Source organism: Apis laboriosa, unplaced genomic scaffold (assembly GCF_014066325.1).
Source record: "Apis laboriosa isolate Shangri-la unplaced genomic scaffold, ASM1406632v1 scaffold12_cov154, whole genome shotgun sequence".
In the NCBI taxonomy this organism is placed as follows: Eukaryota; Metazoa; Arthropoda; class Insecta; order Hymenoptera; family Apidae; genus Apis; species Apis laboriosa.
The window spans coordinates 215,071-234,258 of NW_025221207.1; the positions used below are offsets into that span (position 1 = coordinate 215,071).

Here is a 19,188-nt window from a genome sequence, read left to right on the forward strand (position 1 = left end):
GAGAGAGAGAGAGAGAGAGAGAGAGAGAGAGAGAGAGAGAGTTATTTTCACGGAGCGGAGAGGGTCAGATTCGGGTTATGTTCACTTCTCGGTTAATTAGATCGTTCTTATCGCCGATTTTCGACGATGATAATAAGAGGGTAGAGGATAAGATCGCAGTGATGAGGTAGCTCGAGATGCTGGATTCATGTTGGGTTCGATGTTAGATATTATTCATGGAAATTTGGAAGAGGGAAACGAATAGTAGATTAGAATTATAGTGAGAATTTTAGAATATACGTGATGTAGTTATTTTTTCAAATTTGAAAATCTCCTTGATAAGATAATGGTGAGATAATATTTGAAAAAAAAAAGATATGATTTAGAATATTTCTTTGATATTTGATAAAAGAGAATTTTTGAATTCTTTGATATTTGATAAAAGAGAATTAGAGTTTTCTAATGTAATCACTATTCTTCGGATATTTAGGACTACCTCGATACTTGATAAAAGTTAGCAAGATTTTATTAGTGGAATCGAGGCCGATGAGGATTTACATATCGTAACAATTATTTCCAAGATTTAGAGCATCTGGTAATATTCGAGAAAACTGATGATGATGGAACGTACATGCTTAAATATAATAATCGCGCGCTATGAGTTTCATAGGAAATGCGGAGATCTTATCCGTGGAACAATCGCGTGCGAAACTAGCGTCAATCAAAACCGGTTTCATGCGACCTTCCACCGTTTATTAGATTTCCAATAGGAAACGTATCCTGATTTTATGGGGAGCGTTTCTTCGGAGAAATCGAGTTTACTAGCTTCCTCGTATTTATATAGAATAAGTGCTACTTATTCCGAATTACGGTCGAACGAAATTCCCTTCGCTGTCCGTTTGTCTTAAATATAAAATTATAAAAGAAGAAGAAGGAGAAGAATAGAAAGGAAAGAACGAATAAGCGATTTCGAAAACGAGGACGACGTGGAGGTTACAGTGAAACGAATGACGAGGTAAGACCGAGGAAAAATGGACGAGTTGGGATACAGGGGAAAGCAGAAGGATTAAAGCCAGGCGGTTCCACGATGGAGGAGGTAAAGCTCCATCGAACTGGTCGTCTTATTATCGCGCCTAGTATTTGGGTCAACGAAGATCTTCGCGATCTCCGGACCCGATGAACCCGATGCTGGCACGAGGGATGTGGTATTACGGGGTTAAGACTTAAGAAAATCGGTGTCGTTTTAGTAACCGACGATCAAATTAACTTTTATCGCTGTATCGTGCTCGTGGTTGGATCAAAGAACTCTTGATATCGCTTCGGATAATCCTGAGGCTTTTAACCTCTCTGTAATTCTACGTGAGATAAAAAAAAATAGGTATCTATATAAATATATAAATATATATTTTTAATTTATTTGTGTATAAATGCAGTATTAAATTCTTTATGAATTATTCATTCAAAGATTATTATCTTACAAGGGACGGATAAAAATATGGATCTCCATTTTTCAGACAGTCGTTAAAAGGGTGAAAACAGCCCTCAAAGTTGGGCTAAGTCAGGGCTAAGAAAAATTGCCATCATTCTCTTGAATAAAACATCTATGAGCACGCTTGAAGAGGAATAATTTAACACCGGCCAACCCTTTTTTTTCTAATTATCGTTACCCTTCTCATCAGTATCCTAAAGGATAAAAAGATAGCTAGTTAATTGAATATAGCTAGTTTCCAGACTTTACCTTGACAAAGGGGAGAGAAATGGATCACCAAGTATCGCGCCGTTCTGAAACTTCTCTCTCTTTCTCTCTCTCTCTCTCTCTCTTTCTCTGTGCCTTTCATTCGCTTGATTCACGAAGATTATGGCAACCAGGCTGCAATTTCTCTCTGCGATCGATCGAGTAATAACCGACGAATAGTTATTTCCAAGATCGTATTGTCGCGTTAAGACGATTTCCCTCGTGAAAAATATTTCCCTCGTGGAAATGGCGTCGTATATTCGCGTGACCACCGGTTATAAAAATTCGTCGGTGTAACACACAATTGTGAAAGAATGACGTGCGCTCATCGACCCGGTTAAATAAAAATAAACCGATTTTTCTGGGCCATCCAGATGGTCAACAACAAATTCCTAAATTCGAAGCGGTTGGCAAGCGGAAATTGTGCGTGCACCAACTATGGAATAAAGCCACAGCAACGTTGGAAAGACGTAAATCTTCTTCGAACGAAGCTTACGCGAATTGACAGATTTTGGAGGAATCGTAACCAAGAGATAATCCATATGGCGGCGCTAGTAGTCTGGCGAACCACTCCTTCATTTCTTGCGGTTCGTCGAACACGGCAAATATTTAATCGAAGATAATCTTACGGATACCGTGTCTGATCCGGGATTAAATTTTTAAACGAAACGTTTCACGATTATACAGATTTATTTGAATGCGCATACGACGGATCATTCGACGTAACACGTTGAAGATAATCTCGAAAATTTTAAACTCAATTAACGAAAAATAAATGAGACGTAACCCGTAGTATTTAAATAAAATATCCAAGTAATTTAATCAGTCTATCGAACCAGAAGTGATTAAAGCGCACACTTTGCCAATCGAAACCCCTTGAAACGATGCTTCATTTTTTCCAATCGAAGCTTTTCAGAAAGGATCTATTGACAATTGATCGGCAGGATTTTATTACACGATCGTTCTAACTATTGGTGACCCACGTTTAACGAACGATGGGGTTACAAATGGCGGGGATTACACGAGAGAAAAGAAAAAAAAAAAAAAAAAAAATGAACGAAAGAAAAATAGCGCTCGATCTACCCGGAACGAGATCCCCGTCGAGGGCAAAAACTCTCGCTTATTCGACCGCGAGATTGGTGACGTTTGAACGAAAGGAAGGGGGAGACTTAAATCTGGAAATAAAAATATCGATCCCTCTTTCCCCGTGGAAAGTTTGTACGAAGTTGAACGAAAGAAGAATGATGCATCTCGGCGACGACGATGCACTGTCCACGCCAAGTGGGAGAACCTTCTTCGTTGACCTAAATAAGAAAGATAATAAGGGAGGCTTGGCGAACTTGATCCTCGTCACGACAACGAGCCCCTCTATCTTTAATGCATTAGGGGGATTCTTCCAGTTGGATTTCGCCGAGTCAGAGATTACTTGCACAGATTCTTTTCGCGTGGATTCGTCCACGTGTCACGATCGTCGTTTGTATTCCGCCATCGTTTGAGTCATGGTCCGCGCAGTCCGATTTCCTCGAGGCTATCGTCGGATCAACTTTAAATTAAAATTCTGTCTTTTTGTCTGAGTATTTTGGAGAAATGTTTGACGTTAAAAGTTTTCTAATTGCAAGTTAGAAATTCAATTTAATTATTAATATATCAATATCAATTTTAATTAAATTACGAATCTTTGATCTCTAATATTTTCAAAAATTTGGAAACTATTTTTAAATCAAGTCTGGTAAGACAATTATATATATTCCCGATAGAATTTGTAATTTAAGAAACGTACGTTCTCGTCGTATTTTCCACGAGTGACGATAAGACGTTCAACGCGAAATCAATCAGAGATCACTGGAAGTCAAACTAAAGTGCCGTTGAATTGGACCAAGCGAAAGGACACTTTAAAATTTCGATTGGTTGGAAGAGAATCGGGGATTAATTTCTAGCTCGACGATTCCGTCCTCCTCTGTTTCCTCGCCATCCTCCTCGCTTGGTCGCCTTGAATTCGATTTGACGCTTCTGTTTACCGTATTCTAACCCCCGGCAAGCTTGGAAACTTGGAAAAATATCTTCCGGTCTGATCGATCGATAAATCGATACCCGCGACGAGTCAAGCTGAAGAAATGAAACAGCGCGTGCGAAAAATTCAAACCGTTGGATTCTCCTTTTGAAATTCAGAAATATATTTCTATCCACGAAATAACGAAAGAAACTGTATATGAATATACAGTAGGTGTATAATCCATAAGCACGTATGAAGCCAACGTGTATCGTGACGGATATTAAAAAGATCTAGACTATTGATTAAATACAGAAATAAATAATACAGCCAGCTAGCAGGTATTGTATACGCAAAGCGTATTTGTTTGTTACTTCGTAAAACGGAGAGGATTAACACGAATGATATAATATAATCATTTATATTCTCCTTTTTATTCTGTTTGAAGTTTTTTTTTTTTTTCCTTCAAGTTCCATTTTGCTTGAAGAACTCGCATGATGACTATTATAAATATCGATAATATTTATTTCGAGAGAGAGAGAGAGAGAGAGAGAGAGATTGTTTGGAAAAGCATTATATGAATACCTTTATATTTATATTTCTCGTCGTTTTATCGCCGTATTAATCGTGCAAAAGGAAGTACTGGATCTAATGGAAAAGTTAATGGAAAATTAGCCCCGACAAACGCGGGGAGGATACACACAACGTAATACATTGAACGTGACCCCTCGCATTTATTCCCTTCCATGGATAGATTCTTCTCTACAGACCGTAACCACCGTCCGTGCATCGTCTCGATACAAAGACGAAGCCAGCTGCGTTTGAAAACTCTTTCAAATCTTAAGGATGAATCGATCTATGAAGCGGCGAGGCAAAACCGTGGTTGAAAAGCGATGAGATGTCACCGATGAGACGGATGCACCACGACCTTTTCGATTAATGCTCTCGTTTCAAACTTTCATTTTTTATTCTTCCCATCTTGCCAACTTTCGTAGGCTTTTCCTTTTCTTTCCTTTTTCTCGTCGCTCCATGTTTCATTGACAATTAAAATCGATTCCTCCTCCTATTATCATTCCTCTCCAAAATTATTCTGTCGCTGCTTTCTTCCACGATGATATATCTTTTATTAATTGGCTTAGATAATTACTTGTTCTTGTTTGAAAAATATTATTCTAAATTTTAATATTTTATTTCTCCAAATTCTATTGATTTTAACCTGATAATTCCTGTCAAATAATATTATCCTAGAGTATCGAGAATCTCGTGAACCAAGGATAACGCATTATCCTTCTAAAATTTTTACAGGGTACACGGAAAAGTACTTACCCCAACTTTAGAATCTAGAACAAACTTTATCTGAAATTTCATTTTTTACATCGTTGGCGGATTTTCTATTGGTAAAGGGTTGACGTTTCTTAACGAAAAATGATTTTAATCGTGGACAGCACGAGAGGATACGTTCATTCTTGTATTACGATCACGTGGCGGTGAAGAAACGTGGGAAGAATGCCACGAAGGATTTTTTTACTCAAGTCACAAGTCGTTTCGAAGGGATGGAATATCTTGGGATTAAAGTTTCTAGAAGGTGTCATTGGCCAATGTATTTTCAAAGATTTCAGCATTTGAATTATGTTGTACAATGCACGTGTAAAAGATTCGTAACAAAAATTTGTTTTTCTTGTGAAAGAACAGGAAAATAATCTGTTGTATTTCATTTTTCTACAAGAGATCGATAATTTTGTTGTGTGGATGTTATCTGTAATTATATTAAAGTCTTTTTTTTTACTATACTTAATCGAATCGTGGAACTCATTAGAAATTGAACAAGAGACGTTTTTCTTCTTAATTTAAGATAAAAAGATAAAATTTGCAACGATTTTATTCTCCTTCAATAATGTACAACGATATTATCTATTTAATTCTAAAGAAAAATTATATCTATTAGAAAAAAGAAAAAAATCAAATTTGCTCAGATTGCTTAACGAGTACATAATTTAAATTCGTAATGTATTCCATTACAAACCGATGAATATTGCATACGATCATTAATACGTTATTGATTTGTACATATATTAGTATTTGTTAATCACTTTCTGTAATTGATTGCACTATCCAAATATTATTGACCATTAGTGTACGTGATTTAATTGTATTTAGATAATTAATGGTTGCAAATCATAGATATTTATGAGATATATACATATTGAATGACGAGAATTCTCGTAAAATACAAAGAAGGATGGAGCTGCATCTTTAGACCAGCACCGTTTAACATTATGAACATCGGTCTCGCGGGAGGGGAGACATAATCACATTTATATTAACAATCGGTAAATATCGTGTTATTGTAAAAACGACGTATGAAACGAGAAAACTCGATAACGGGAGCAACAACTCCATCTTAGAAGAGGATGGTAGACGCTCGATGGAACTCGATTATATTAAAAATCGGAGAGGGGTCGATGCGAGGGTCCTCCTCCGGGTCGCGAGACGCAATATCAGGAAGAACAGAATCGTAAAAGACCGATATAAGGCGGTCACGGGTCGTGAGGCGCGATATCAAGGTCGATGGAGCCGTAATGGAGTCGATGTGAAAAAAAAAAAAACATCTGAAATGCCTATATCGATACATTCTGCATTTTCTTCCTCATTTTCTTTTGTTGGGATGAACTTCGAGTTTTTTGGGTAGAACGTTCGAATCTTCCGACAACTGATCTTTCTGAAATTTCTGGATGACAAGGATTGTTGAAAGTAGACATTGAATTTTTAAAGGCTCCCTCTGAAGAGAGAAATCTTGAAAATCTTGGAAATTTCGAGGATTTTTTGGAATCTTAGGGATGATCTTTTCCTTTTGAATTTAGAAAATATTTTATAAATATATGGATATACGTATGGAATTTTATTACATAAAATTTCTATCTTACGATTTCAAATATTGCTTCTTTCGATTTCATATTTATACAGATACGGCTCCTTGAAATTTAAAATCCAATCTTTCAATCTTACACGCTCCATTTTCACAAAGATAAACTCCAATCGAGTCACGAATATAATCAAAAAAAGAGATGAAAAATTTCGATCTTCCATCGTTCGAATCAAAAACCATTACATCTCGGTCAAAAGAAAAAGCCATTGAATCAACGGCCGATCGGCGAAAGCACATTTCCCCTCGACTCTTATTGCCAGAGTTATCAGAGAGTTAGATTAAGCCGCCTCCCCCCTCCCTTAAATCGGCCACTTTTATTTCGTCGCATCGAGCGAGAGCACCCTTACTTCGATAAGAAATATATAAAATACCTCCACCATTTTCCATCCTCTCCGATCGTCGTCGACGACAACTCTTTCGATCATTTCCTGTTCGCGGATTCGCCTCTAACGACTCGATGAACGCACCTGTCAACCGGCGATTATTGCGAGAGCCTGGGTATCGAGCACGATCGTTAAAAATGGGTTCCCCGTCGCGCTCCGTTTCACATTGGCTGACCCAATTTCACAATGGAGAGAAATCGTGGGGCAGCCGAAAAACGACTCATTCGTGGGATGAGTCGCATTCGAGTCTGGTTTCAGTCATCGGACGGAGTTGATGATTCCGAACGGGCGCGTCGACGAGTCGTCGAGATATCAAGGCCGAGAGACTTCGAGGATTGCGGAGCACGACTCGGCGTATGTGTGTCGAGCAGCGAATTCGACTAATCGATACTTTCTTCCCGGGCTTTCCCCGGAGAAACCTTTCGTACTAACGTTTCGATCTCTCTCTCTCTCTCTCTCTCTCTCTCTCTCTCTGTGTTTTTGTTCCACACACCTGTCTGGTGTGAAAATTCAGCAGAGGATGGAAAGCAACAGAGGAGGCAACGTTGTAATAGGAGAACTTTTTTGAAGAGAGTGGAAGGAAACACTCGGTCGGTAAATAATCTCCTCGGGAAGGAGGAAACTCTGGAAAGGAACTAAGTAAAGCTGAATTGTTAAAAGGAGATTATCGGTATTTAACGCTAAATTTCTAATTAATTCGTAAACTTGTAAGGATATATATGAATTATAAAACAATCCTCCACGAAGACCTTCATCTAAAAATAATCTATTTACTCTGTCGCAGATAAGTAAATGTTTTCTTCTTCCAATCCCAGTGATTGATACATCGACTTGACTTTTACGTAATATTGCATACGTATAATAAATATATTTTAACGAAGTAATATCGTGCAAATTCAGAGGGAAAGCGATTCGAAGCGAACACACGATTTTTTAAATGAACGTGTCTAAAATCGACTTGCACTGTCAGGTTGGACGTTGGTTTTGAACAATGATGCTGAAGTTCAAACACGGGGGAAACGTAAGAGGACTAGAGAGCTTTTGTAGTTGTGGAACAATGCGTGTTTTGTACGAAGATAATGTCGTAGGAGTGTCGTAGGAGTGAAGGATTGATTCGATGATTGTTTGAAGGAAGATCGAGATCGATGTGATGGATGCTCGGTCGTATTACAGCACGACGAAAAGTTATAAGTTACGAGATAAAAATACTTCAAAAGAGGAAAATGGAGGCATGTTGATTCGGATAAGAATAGATTGCTTCTCAAGTTATAATTATTCTTCCATTTGCGATTCGAACTATGAGTACAATTGCATCGTGAAATTCAATTTAATTTTTATCAATAGTAGAAATAATTCCATTTGTAGAAATGGAGTTTTAATATCTAAGATCGATCGAGTTTGACATTGAATTGACGTATCTTTCGTTGTATCGTTGATATTATTAACAAATTCTCTCTCTTACAATAATATAAATTTTCAAGCAAGGTTTTAACAATGGGATCGCCCATTATGAAACAATTTCCATACGATATTCCAAAGTTAGTTCAAATTGTTCTCAAAGTTGAAGCAGAGTTCGTTTGCTACTCTGAATTTGTATCAAGTGAAAAACTTAATCACGATGGTTCTGAAATGTGAAGAGAGAGAGAGAGATTATCAGCTAGTTGAATCTTTTGTCCCAGTTTCAATCCTATATTATTTAATTTTTCACAAAACTGGAAAAGAAATTACACTCCTCGATTCAAATTATATATATATATATATATTTATGCTCCAAAATTGTTGTAATATTCTTTTATAACATATTTCCTTTCAATTTCAATTATTTTACTTTTGAAACGCAATAATGCATCGATAATTACATTAACACGCGAATTTGTTTTATCTTTTCCAAATTTTAAACTTTCACTCTATAATTAATAATGAAACATAATTATCCGGATAATTAACCAGGATAATCTGATAAAATTGGGAATAATTAATCGACAATTAATTAAACGAAACCTCTAGAAGAGAAAAATCTTGTGAATTTAACACAAGATAATTACAGAAATATCAACAAATTCTAAAACTATTCATTTCTATTACCATTCTTTCACAATCATTCGTCCGACAAAAAATTTATGATTATCAATCGTACACAAAGTCCATTTCGCTTATAACCAAGCGTCTATTTTTTTAACGAGTATAATTCGAGTAAATCATTTTTCCTCGTACCAGTCACGTGGTAGATAAACGCGTGCAAAAATGTTTTCGCGAGACGATTAACAGACGAAAGAAAGAGGCTCGTAAATGCAGCTATTGATCCGCACGCAAGCCTTGACTCGCAATGGACTCGCCATATTTTTACCCTTAATCATTTTACATCCACGAGGTTTATTTTTCTTTTTTTTTTACGCGCGTTCTTCGAGAGCAACGAGCGTTGAGAAGGGAAAAAGGAGCGCGAGGAACAGTTGGAAGACGAGGGAGAAGGGAAAATTTTGCGGCGGGCCAACGAAAAACTGCCACGGACCGACTTATTGATCCGCGATGGTCTGCCCGACTTATATTTCTCGGTCAAACTTTCGTTTCTCGTTTCAAAAAAATTATACGAGTTAAATTAGATTATGTATATATATGTGCACTTGTGGTTGCAAAAGTTTGTGGATGGAAAATGTAGAAAAATAAGGGAAGAAATCGTTTCAATTTTTCCGTTCCGAGGAATTTCGAAAAATTGTTAAATTACCGGAAACAAATTTCACGGCAATTTTTTTTTTTTTTCTATCCACTGAGAAAATTTTCACTTCTTACATTGTCGAGCGTTTCACAATTTTTCTCGTAATGAGAGAGAGAGAGAGAGAGAGAGAGAGAGAGAGAGAGAGAGAGAGAGAGAGAGAGAGAGAGAGAACGACAACCGTTCGAGAGTGGCATAAATTAGGCCCTTCTTGATAATCGTTAAAGAAATAAAAAAAATCGACGAAGAAAATTTGCATTGTTCGAAGATTCGTTGGAAAAACGATTCATGGAGAAGAATTGAATACACTTAATAAAAGAAAATAATTGTGATCGAAGATCAGATGCGTGTACAATGGCACAGAGACGCGAATGCAAAATGTCCGATATTAATCTCGTGATTACGATTCGAGAAGCTTGGAAGAAAGATTCTCTGGTTTTCCAATAAAAAGGGGACAAAAAAGGGGGAAAAAAGAGAAACATTCTGGAATATTGCACGGAACGTTGTAACGAAACGACAGAAGGGAGTGTTCTCGCGATCGGTGACGGGAGACGTTTCCGAGAAGAACAGGCCTATTGATCCGCGAAGCAAGTGGCAAAGAGATGGCGGGTGCCTCGTCCCTGACGTAATATCCGTAGCTGATAGAGAAGGCTCCATTTACGATTTTCACCTCGTCCCGGGGGAGAATCGACGTCACGAGAAGATTCTTTACTACGTTTCTTTCCTTCCTTTCTTTCCTCTCATTTCCTTCTTTTTTCTTTTTTTTTTTTTTTTATTTTGCGACACAGTTATCCGAGACATTCCCTTCTTCTCCCCCGATTTCCAGAAATGTCTACTTCTCTCTCCTCCAATTCTCCTCTTGCACGATTTTCTTATAGAGACTCCGCAGCTGGCCTCGCTCGTTTTTCACGCAACATTAACCTCCTTATTGCACGCTTCTCTATAACGCTTTTCATTCACTGTTTCACGATTCTTTAAATTATTAAACTCGAGGAGGGTGTTCTCCATTTTTAAAGATATAAATCAAACGGTAAAATTGTAGTTGAAGCTTTCTTTTTTACGAGAATATTTTTCTGAATGGATCAAATGTTACGTTTCTTCCAGAGGAAATTCGTTAGCAGAGTTATCTGAATGAAATACGCGACGAATCGTTCATCGTTAAAGTCTGATTGATTTATATCGCTTGCGTTAATTAGGATCGAATACACATTGAACAATTCTATTCGAAATTGAGATAGAATTGGAGAGTTAGTTTGGCGAACTATGATTCAGTTCCATCGAGTTACTGGAATCAAAAGAAAAAGACGAAAAGCAATTCTAATTATTGGCTGATTACTTGTCGTTGAATATCAGCCATTTGTTTATATCAGAGATGAATTTGTCAGAATTCCAGATCATACCCATTCTATTTAAACCGAGTGCATATACGTTTAATGCCACGACTTACACTTGAAAAGGTGCTAGTAGTATAGCCCGACCATGGTCAGACTGGCAAGTTCAACGGGGAAAAATCAATGAACCTCGGTTGCGCGAGGTATAACGTTTCCGTGTCTGTCGCTGCTTTCCCAAAGACGAAACAAACTTTCTATTTTTGTTTGCTGAAAATTTGCTGAAATATCTGGAAAAATTCCTTATTCCTTTGTCATTCAAGATCCGTTCCAAATAACTTTTAATTTACTTTTCAAACAACGTTTGCCATTCTTTTCGTAGCTTTTAATTTAAACACTAGATTTTATTCTATTCAAAAAATTTGGTAAGATCGAGAAAGAACCGATTTTGACGATTATAAAAAGTTAGAACGAAATGAGTTAGAAACAAACTCGATCTGAATCTTAGATTCGTTAACAAGGGCAAGTAGTAACGAGCGAGACAAGGCTGGCAATAAATACAGCGCTTTTAATTTAAATACTAGATTTTATTCTATTTAAAAAATTTGAAAGAATCGATTTTTGAAGACTGTCTTCCAGAGAAATGGGTTAAAAAGCTCGATCTGAATCCTAGGTTCGTTAAGGGCAAGTAGTAACGAGCGAGACAAGGCTGACAATAATTACAGCGCTTTTAATTTAAATACTAGATTTGATTCTATTTAAAAAATTTGAAAGAATCGATTTTTGAAGACTGTCTTCCAGAAAAATGAGTTAAAAAGCTCGATCTGAATCCTAGGTTCGTTAAGGGCAAGTAGTAACGAGCGAGACAAGGCTGACAATAATTACAGCGCTTTTAATTTAAATACTAGATTTTATTCTATTTAAAAAATTTGAAAGAATCGATTTTTGTCTTCGAAAGAAATGGATTGTTAAAAATAAGCTCGATTTCAACTTTTCGTTAACAAGGGCAAGTAGTAACGAGCGAGACAAGGCTGACAATAAATACAGCGCTTTTAATTTAAATACTAGATTTTATTTTCTTTAAAAAATTTGAAAGAATCGATTTTTGTCTTCGAAAGAAATAGATTGTTAAAAATAAGCTCGATTTCAACTTTTCGTTAACAAGGGCAAGTAGTAACGAGCGAGACGAGGCTGACAGTGGTCACAACGCGTTCCTAGCCGGCCAGAATTTGCTAAACAGACGCGATCACGCAATCGCAAGGTGCTTTCGTTGGCGGACAACGGTGTAGATAGTGACAAAAGGCCGTGGTTTGGCATAGTTTCCGCTCGATGTAGATCGTCCCCAACAAAGACGTGGTATTCTCTTAGCTCGTAGAGCGCGCATGAACAAAGGGGGCTTTTGATAAGGTAATCGTTTATCAGTTGACATTGAAGTTGAGCGTGAAATTCAATTCTGGCGCACAGATCGCTTGTCAACACGTACGAGTATTTATGACGTGAATTTAACAAGAGCCACGTGGACCAACCAATTTCAACGTCGAGGTCGAAGCTTCATTCTTGTGAAAGCGTATTGTTCACAATCGCTTTTCGGAAAAAGAAAAAAAAAAAATCGAAAAGAATTTCTAATAATGGAAAATTGTAATAAATTTCTCTATATAAAATCCGAAATATATTATAATACATTCTCCCCTCCCCCTTCTCCTTGTAAGTACATTTCTTATATCTGGTGTACCTTACTTAAATACAATCGAAGACGATGCTTTTCCAAGTTCAAACAGATTTTATAAAAATATTCGAGTGCCATTCAATGCCTCGGCTGCTCGAGCATCATCCACCCTGGTAGATAGATATATAGACGAGACTTCTCAATTTTGTCCCTGACACTCGGACGACCGACGATTCGCGGAGGCATTCTTCGCGTCGCGAACTCGTTATTGGACCGAGTTCCATGCAGTCTTCCCTCATCGATTACCGAAGATGCGCGGTTAAATTTGCCCCTGGAGTTTAACCCAGTTCGAGCATCCGCGGGTCGAAAAAATATCGCAAGAAAAGAGGCGTAGAAAATATATATATATATATATATAAATTATATAATAAAAAGAGGTGTGGAGGAGGGTGAAGAAGGCAGACAATGAATAGAGAACGAGGGATCTTTCTTTCTTTCTTTCTTCGTGATCCTTGCTAAGGGGAATTTCCAGATCATGGTTTCCGGCGTGTGTCAAAGCAGCTGTGAAAAAAACAGGAAGAATAGAAGAGCCTGGAGGACATCGGGGTCGTTCGCCCTTCCTTATATCCATGGCTCGCTCTTTGCTCGCCCCTTTGCTCGACCGCGTTCTAAAAATATCCACGCAACGAAACGAAGGAATAATAACGACAAGCCGGGGTGCAAACCAGCTTTTCAACGTGGAATTAATTCCGTCCAGTGGCGTGGAACACACCGAAGAAATTGAATTACCCGCCATCGTTGGTGGTATCGAGCCATTATCCAAGCATGGAAATTCGATTACTCTTCCGATTCACCGCCAACTTTCCACTTTGTATCCATATCTATGCGCTGTAATTTTGTACACGTACGTACACGTTCGATGTATCACCGATTCTGTGGATATATCCCTATTCCCAAGTGTCTCCATCTAACGTTGTTTGTTAGATAGAACGACTTGTGATAACGGGACAGGTTTATGTCTTTTTTTTTTTCTTTTTTGCATGATCAATGATCAGGGAAAAATGTAGATTTTTTAGTATAGAATGTATTTCTAGCAAAGGTCACGCAAAATACACGTCGGTTATTGAACTACGATTGACGTGTCTGGTCATTTAATGGAGGACGGTTAAACAGAGTGATAGGAATCGAACGCGTGTTTCTGAAATATTTAACGGCAGAGTAACGATGAACTTTGATCTTACGAGTTTTACTAGAGAAGTTTCACAGAAACTTTAGTTAAATCGGAAAACAACAACAAAATTTTAAACCTGTATCAAAGTGGAACGATTTTGTTACGTTTCAACAAAGAAGATCAATTTCATTTTATTTCATCTTCTTCTTCGAGATTTCTCGGATTTTTTGAGATACAAGACGAACTCTGTTAACTTCTTCTTTCCAAAGGAGGAAATTAAAAAGCAGAAAGCACTTCACAACCATTTCCTTTTTATTCTTCTTCGATGAATCTTTTCACGTTTCGAAAATTTCGCAGTCCAAATAATAAACGATTTATCTTTCCGCTTTGCATTAAAAAAAGAATATCTTCTTCCAAATAATTATCAATATAAATATGCACAATAATCGTCTATCTGTAAAGAGATTCGAAGCGAATATTTCTTTCGTTCGAAATCAACGTTGAAGTCGTGATTCAGGTCGATTCTCAAAGTATACTTCCGCTCCACGCGAGAGAGCTTATTACACGCGCTATCTGGACCGGTGCAGCTTCCGGTGTGCAATTATAGACGCGAGACGCGGCCAAAGTGAGTGCTTAACGAGAAACTCGGCACCCTCGCGGCTCGTTTACAATGAAACTTTCGTCTAGACGGAAAGTGCAACCCCCTTTCCTTCGCGGAAGTCGCTTCCTTTCCTCGCTCTTACGAAGATTCTTCTCCCGCAAAGGTTCTCCGTCTTCTGTTCCACGAGTCGTCGTCGTATTTCAAAGCTGGAAATATGGAATCGTCGGTATTCTCTTCTCGGTTAACACCTACCATTTTTTATTTTTTCAAAGCGACCTTTGCTCTTTGAGCGAAGTTGGAAGTTCGTCCTAACTAATTTTCTTGGACGTTTTCGAAACGTTTCCAAACGGAATAAGATATTTCAATTCAAGTGGGATAACATTGTCTCGATGAGACAGAAGATGTTGGAAGTTGGCTCGCGTTCATTTTTCTTTTTTTTTTGGATGGCGACCAATTACGTGGGCAGAGAGAGAGAGAGTTGTTTCTTTTTGTACCCTCTCCCCTCCTCGACGCCTCCTCGAACGATCGACAACGAGGTTAGGTTGCGTCTGATGGTCCCCGGGGAGGCGCATAATGTTATTTATGTCGTCTGCGTGGGGCCGAGGTTCCATGTAATTTCGTTTCGCTTCGAGTGTTTAGTCGAGTTAGTCGAAAGTTGATTAGGCGTTCGAAGTTGGAGGCCGAGGCCGAGAAGTGGACGAGACATCGAGGAGGATTACGTTCGAACGTAGTTTGCTCTATCGAATTAATCCTCGATCGTGATCGACTTCTTTTTTTCCTCCCTCTCTCTCTCTCTCTCTTTACGATAATAATCGAAACTTGCACAAATCGATCGTTTCGTCGATGTATGTACATCGATTGGGGAAGGCAGAATCACGGTTTCGAGTTTTTCAGAAACACGCCTCTGGACGCGTAATTGGAACGCTTAATGAGCGGGTGAAAAGAACGGTGAAGTAACGGCATAATTAAGAGAATTCTAACGGTGGAATGTAATTGGTTACGCGAGCTACATTTTAATGAACGCGGCTAATCAAGATGGCGAAGTTTGGATAAACGGACTTCAAACGAAACAAACTTACCGAGAACTTGAACTTTTCGAAATTTCATTCTAATTCAATCATCCGTCCGCCATCGCCATCGAAAGGGAGAAAAATTAAAAATTTAAAATTTAAAAAAAAAGAAAAAAAGAAATGGAAATAAAACTTTCGTAAAAATTTGCAAAGTTCAAACTTCCGAGAATAAAATTCTTGATTTTAAGTTGGCCAAAAAAAAAAAAAAGAAAAAAGAAGAGGAAAGGAACGAAGGAGAGACGATTTCGTGGGAAGGATTTCGCAACGATTTTCAACGATGACCAATTGTAGTTGGGGAAACTGGGACAAGGGAAAAAACGCGAAAGGGAAGACGTAGAAAGAGCAACGATCGAATGGGTGAGTCATTTGTGTCGACCAACACGGGGGCGAACTGTTCGAGGGCAAATCGATGGCCCCGCCATTGTAAAACTCCGGATGAGATTACGCCCGCTGGATTAGAGTGTGAAATCGATGAATCGATCACCTCCTCCTCCCTCTGAATATTTTCTTTGCTAAGAGCGCCTCAACAACGCTCGCCTTTCGTATCAATCGACTCATCTTTCCTAAACGTCGCTCGTTCAACGATGGGCGCGCCCACTTTCCAACAACATCGTAAACTTTCTCTCCCCCTTAATAATTATTTTTGTCAGATTATTTTGTCACGATTGGCTTTCCCCTCTCCCTCTCCGTATCCAATTCCGTTTCACTTAACGACAAAAGAACAACGAAAGAAAATCCTCTCTGAACTATGTACAAATCCTGTGAAAAATTCGAGAAAATGGAAAAAAAAACCGGGCCAGTTTCCGGATTTCACGGAAACTGGAGAGGATTGGTTCTTTTTTTTTTTTCGATATCGGGAATTCCACCAATTCTCGATCGGAATCTTTCGAAAACAAGAAAAGCGGAGCGCTGTTAAATGGCGACACTGAGCAACGTCTGACAATTATTATCGAGCGTGCGAGACGAGAAACGAGTGGAGGAGGAGAGTACAAAGGGAGGGATCCGTGTTTCAAAGGAATCTCGCGAATTCAATTTCCCATTTTCCGTGGCGACACGGAACGACAATGAAATTTCTACTCGGAGAGATTTCTTCCCTCCCAATTTTCTATGCACCGTTCTGGAAAATTTGCGTGGCGTGTGCGTGCAAGCGGGAGAAAGAGGGCTCTGCAACTGGGTCGTAGCCTGTCCTGACCCGGATGAATGTCGCGTGACGTCAGCCCCCTTGATCTTCTCTTCCTTGAGCTTCGTCAAGGTGTCGATTACCATCCTCCAACCCTTCCACGAGCGTTTTCCTGGCCTGAAAATCTGTTGGCTAGTCGGATAGCGGTGATAGTCATAGGTGGTACGCTTTATTGAAGAGGATGCGCTATGATGATGTGTGTGTTGGGCCTGAAGGATACGTGTGGAGAGATACGTGGGGAGATGAAAGAGGAGAGAGGTTTGCGCCTGCGGGTAACCGGGCTTACGATTCTTCCCTGTTTTTAAAGCAGCTCGTTTCTTTGTCAGCGTTGTTTGCGTGCCTTTTTCAGGGACCACCGCCAAGCCATTTCACGGCAAGGTTATTGTAAGAGCATGCACGAAATAGGGATGACAAATATTTGAGCCGTTGGGTGGGTTGGGGTGTCGTGTTTCGTCGATCGAAATTTCTTCTTTTTTTGAATTCCTCTTTTCTCTCAAAAAGAAAAGAAAGAAAGAAAGAAAGTTGGTTGGGAATGTATTTTTAAAGTGGATATTCTAAAATGGAGGGGGTGGTACTTTTGGCGTCTATTTTCGAGAATATATTCTTTCCGAGTAACGCGGCCTAGATAGAGGACTCGAGCAACCTAAATTGGTCCTCGAGCGACGGGAAATTCTTATTCCTCCTCGAGACTCTAACTCTCCCCTATTTTAAGTCTTAAAATGATTAAATAAATAAGATTCTTCTCGGGGATTGCGCAAAGCTTGGCCTAAATCCTTTAAAAATAGGCCGTCGAGCGATCCGTCGAATTCAATTTCCAACTTGGCGAGCCACGTGCAAAGGGGTTGTGGGTGTTTTTCAATTAGAGGCGCAGAGGGAAACGTCGTTAAACGAGTCGAAAAAAGCTTTCCACCGGACGCGACGGTCGAAAAAGACGCAATTTCGCGAAATCCACGTAATATCCGTGTACTTACACACACACACGAGGCAACAGCTGAGAATAACACCCTTTAAACCACGCTCCACTGGAACAATTAAGAATCGACACTTAAAACACTTAAGAATCGCGAGATTTATGCTATCTTGCTCGATGATAAATAACAATAAACAATAATACATCGACGATATTATTATAATTCGAATATTATTATATTCGAAACTAACGAAATCGATCCTCGAAGTTCGCAAAGTTTCCAAATCAAGTTTCCAAATTTCGTTTTAAATCGAATCGCCGCGGTTAACTGCGAGTTTCAATTACATTTACGCGTTTAGATTGAGAAGAGTAGGGGGCAGATGATCCCATTCGACGATACGATTCACCGGGCTCTGGTACACGCATTCGGGCCGAATCGATAATAAGCCACCCCCTTAACTCGCCGCGGATTATACGTACACACCGTGGAAACGGTATTAAATGCCTGGGGCGTATCGTGGCGGAGATTTGTTATCGCTCTGTAATGAGATGGCAATGGATATCGTGATTCAGAAATTTTTGAGAATCGACGATGGAATTCTCGTTGAAGAAGAGTTCTCAGGATTTTGTGTCTTCTGAAAAATATCCGGGATCCGTTGAAAACGTTCCTTCCAGCGATTCCTCTCTTACTTTAAATCGGGATGAAATAGATTGTTAGAAACGTTTGAACGCGACAACAAAGGAAAATAAATTTCCCGCCACTTTTATAAAAATGGAGAGATAAGTACGTAAGAAAGCCAACCAACAACGGCAACAAACAAGTGTCGAATCCTCTACATTCCAACCATCATTTTTCTATCAGGTTACCAGAAATTATTCCTCTCGTGTCTACCCTAGGCAAAAATAATAAACTCTCCCCCTGCCTTTCCTTCCCTCTCGAATAAACTCGTAATGGGTCGAGTGGGGACTCGTGCGGATATTTGGCATGATCTCGAGTGCGTGCAAGTGGCGATAGTGGCTCGAGTGATCGCCCTAGTCGTCGTGCACACCCGTCAAGTGGCCAAGGTTTGTGGATATTCGTTTGATCGAGTAGTTGTAGGGAAAACACTCTTTGCTCTTTCTTTTTTTTTTTTTTTTCCCCCCCTTTATTTCTCTCGTGGAGAATCTCTCGATCGATTGGAATAACTCTATCGATCGATACTCCTCGATTTGCTCGATCTTGCCCTTCTCTTCCACACCCCCGTCTTTTCTCCGAATTTCCAACGCGATTTTATCGATCGTATTATCGTGAGTGAGAGAATTTTTCCTTCGAGAAGATTCGCTCGATTCTTTGATTCGTTCAAGATGAAGGTACAATGCAAGAAGATATCGAGCTTGGTATGGAAAATATTTTTGATACAAAATTTAATTATTCTAATTTATAGAAATTGCATATAAAATACATATATTTTATTTTCATGACATCGTTTTAATTACGATATAAAAAAGTTGTGCTCTAGAGTTGAGGATATATACGCGCTTGGTTTTGTTTTAAACGTT

At 38.8% G+C, this 19,188-nt stretch overlaps 1 protein-coding gene across 9 annotated transcripts in view; it reads right to left on the minus strand.

Annotated features, from left to right (window-relative positions):
• LOC122720621 (synapse-associated protein of 47 kDa) overlaps positions 1 to 19,188 on the minus strand; it is a 65,346-nt gene that overhangs the window by 13,395 nt on the left and 32,763 nt on the right. The window lies entirely within an intron of this gene.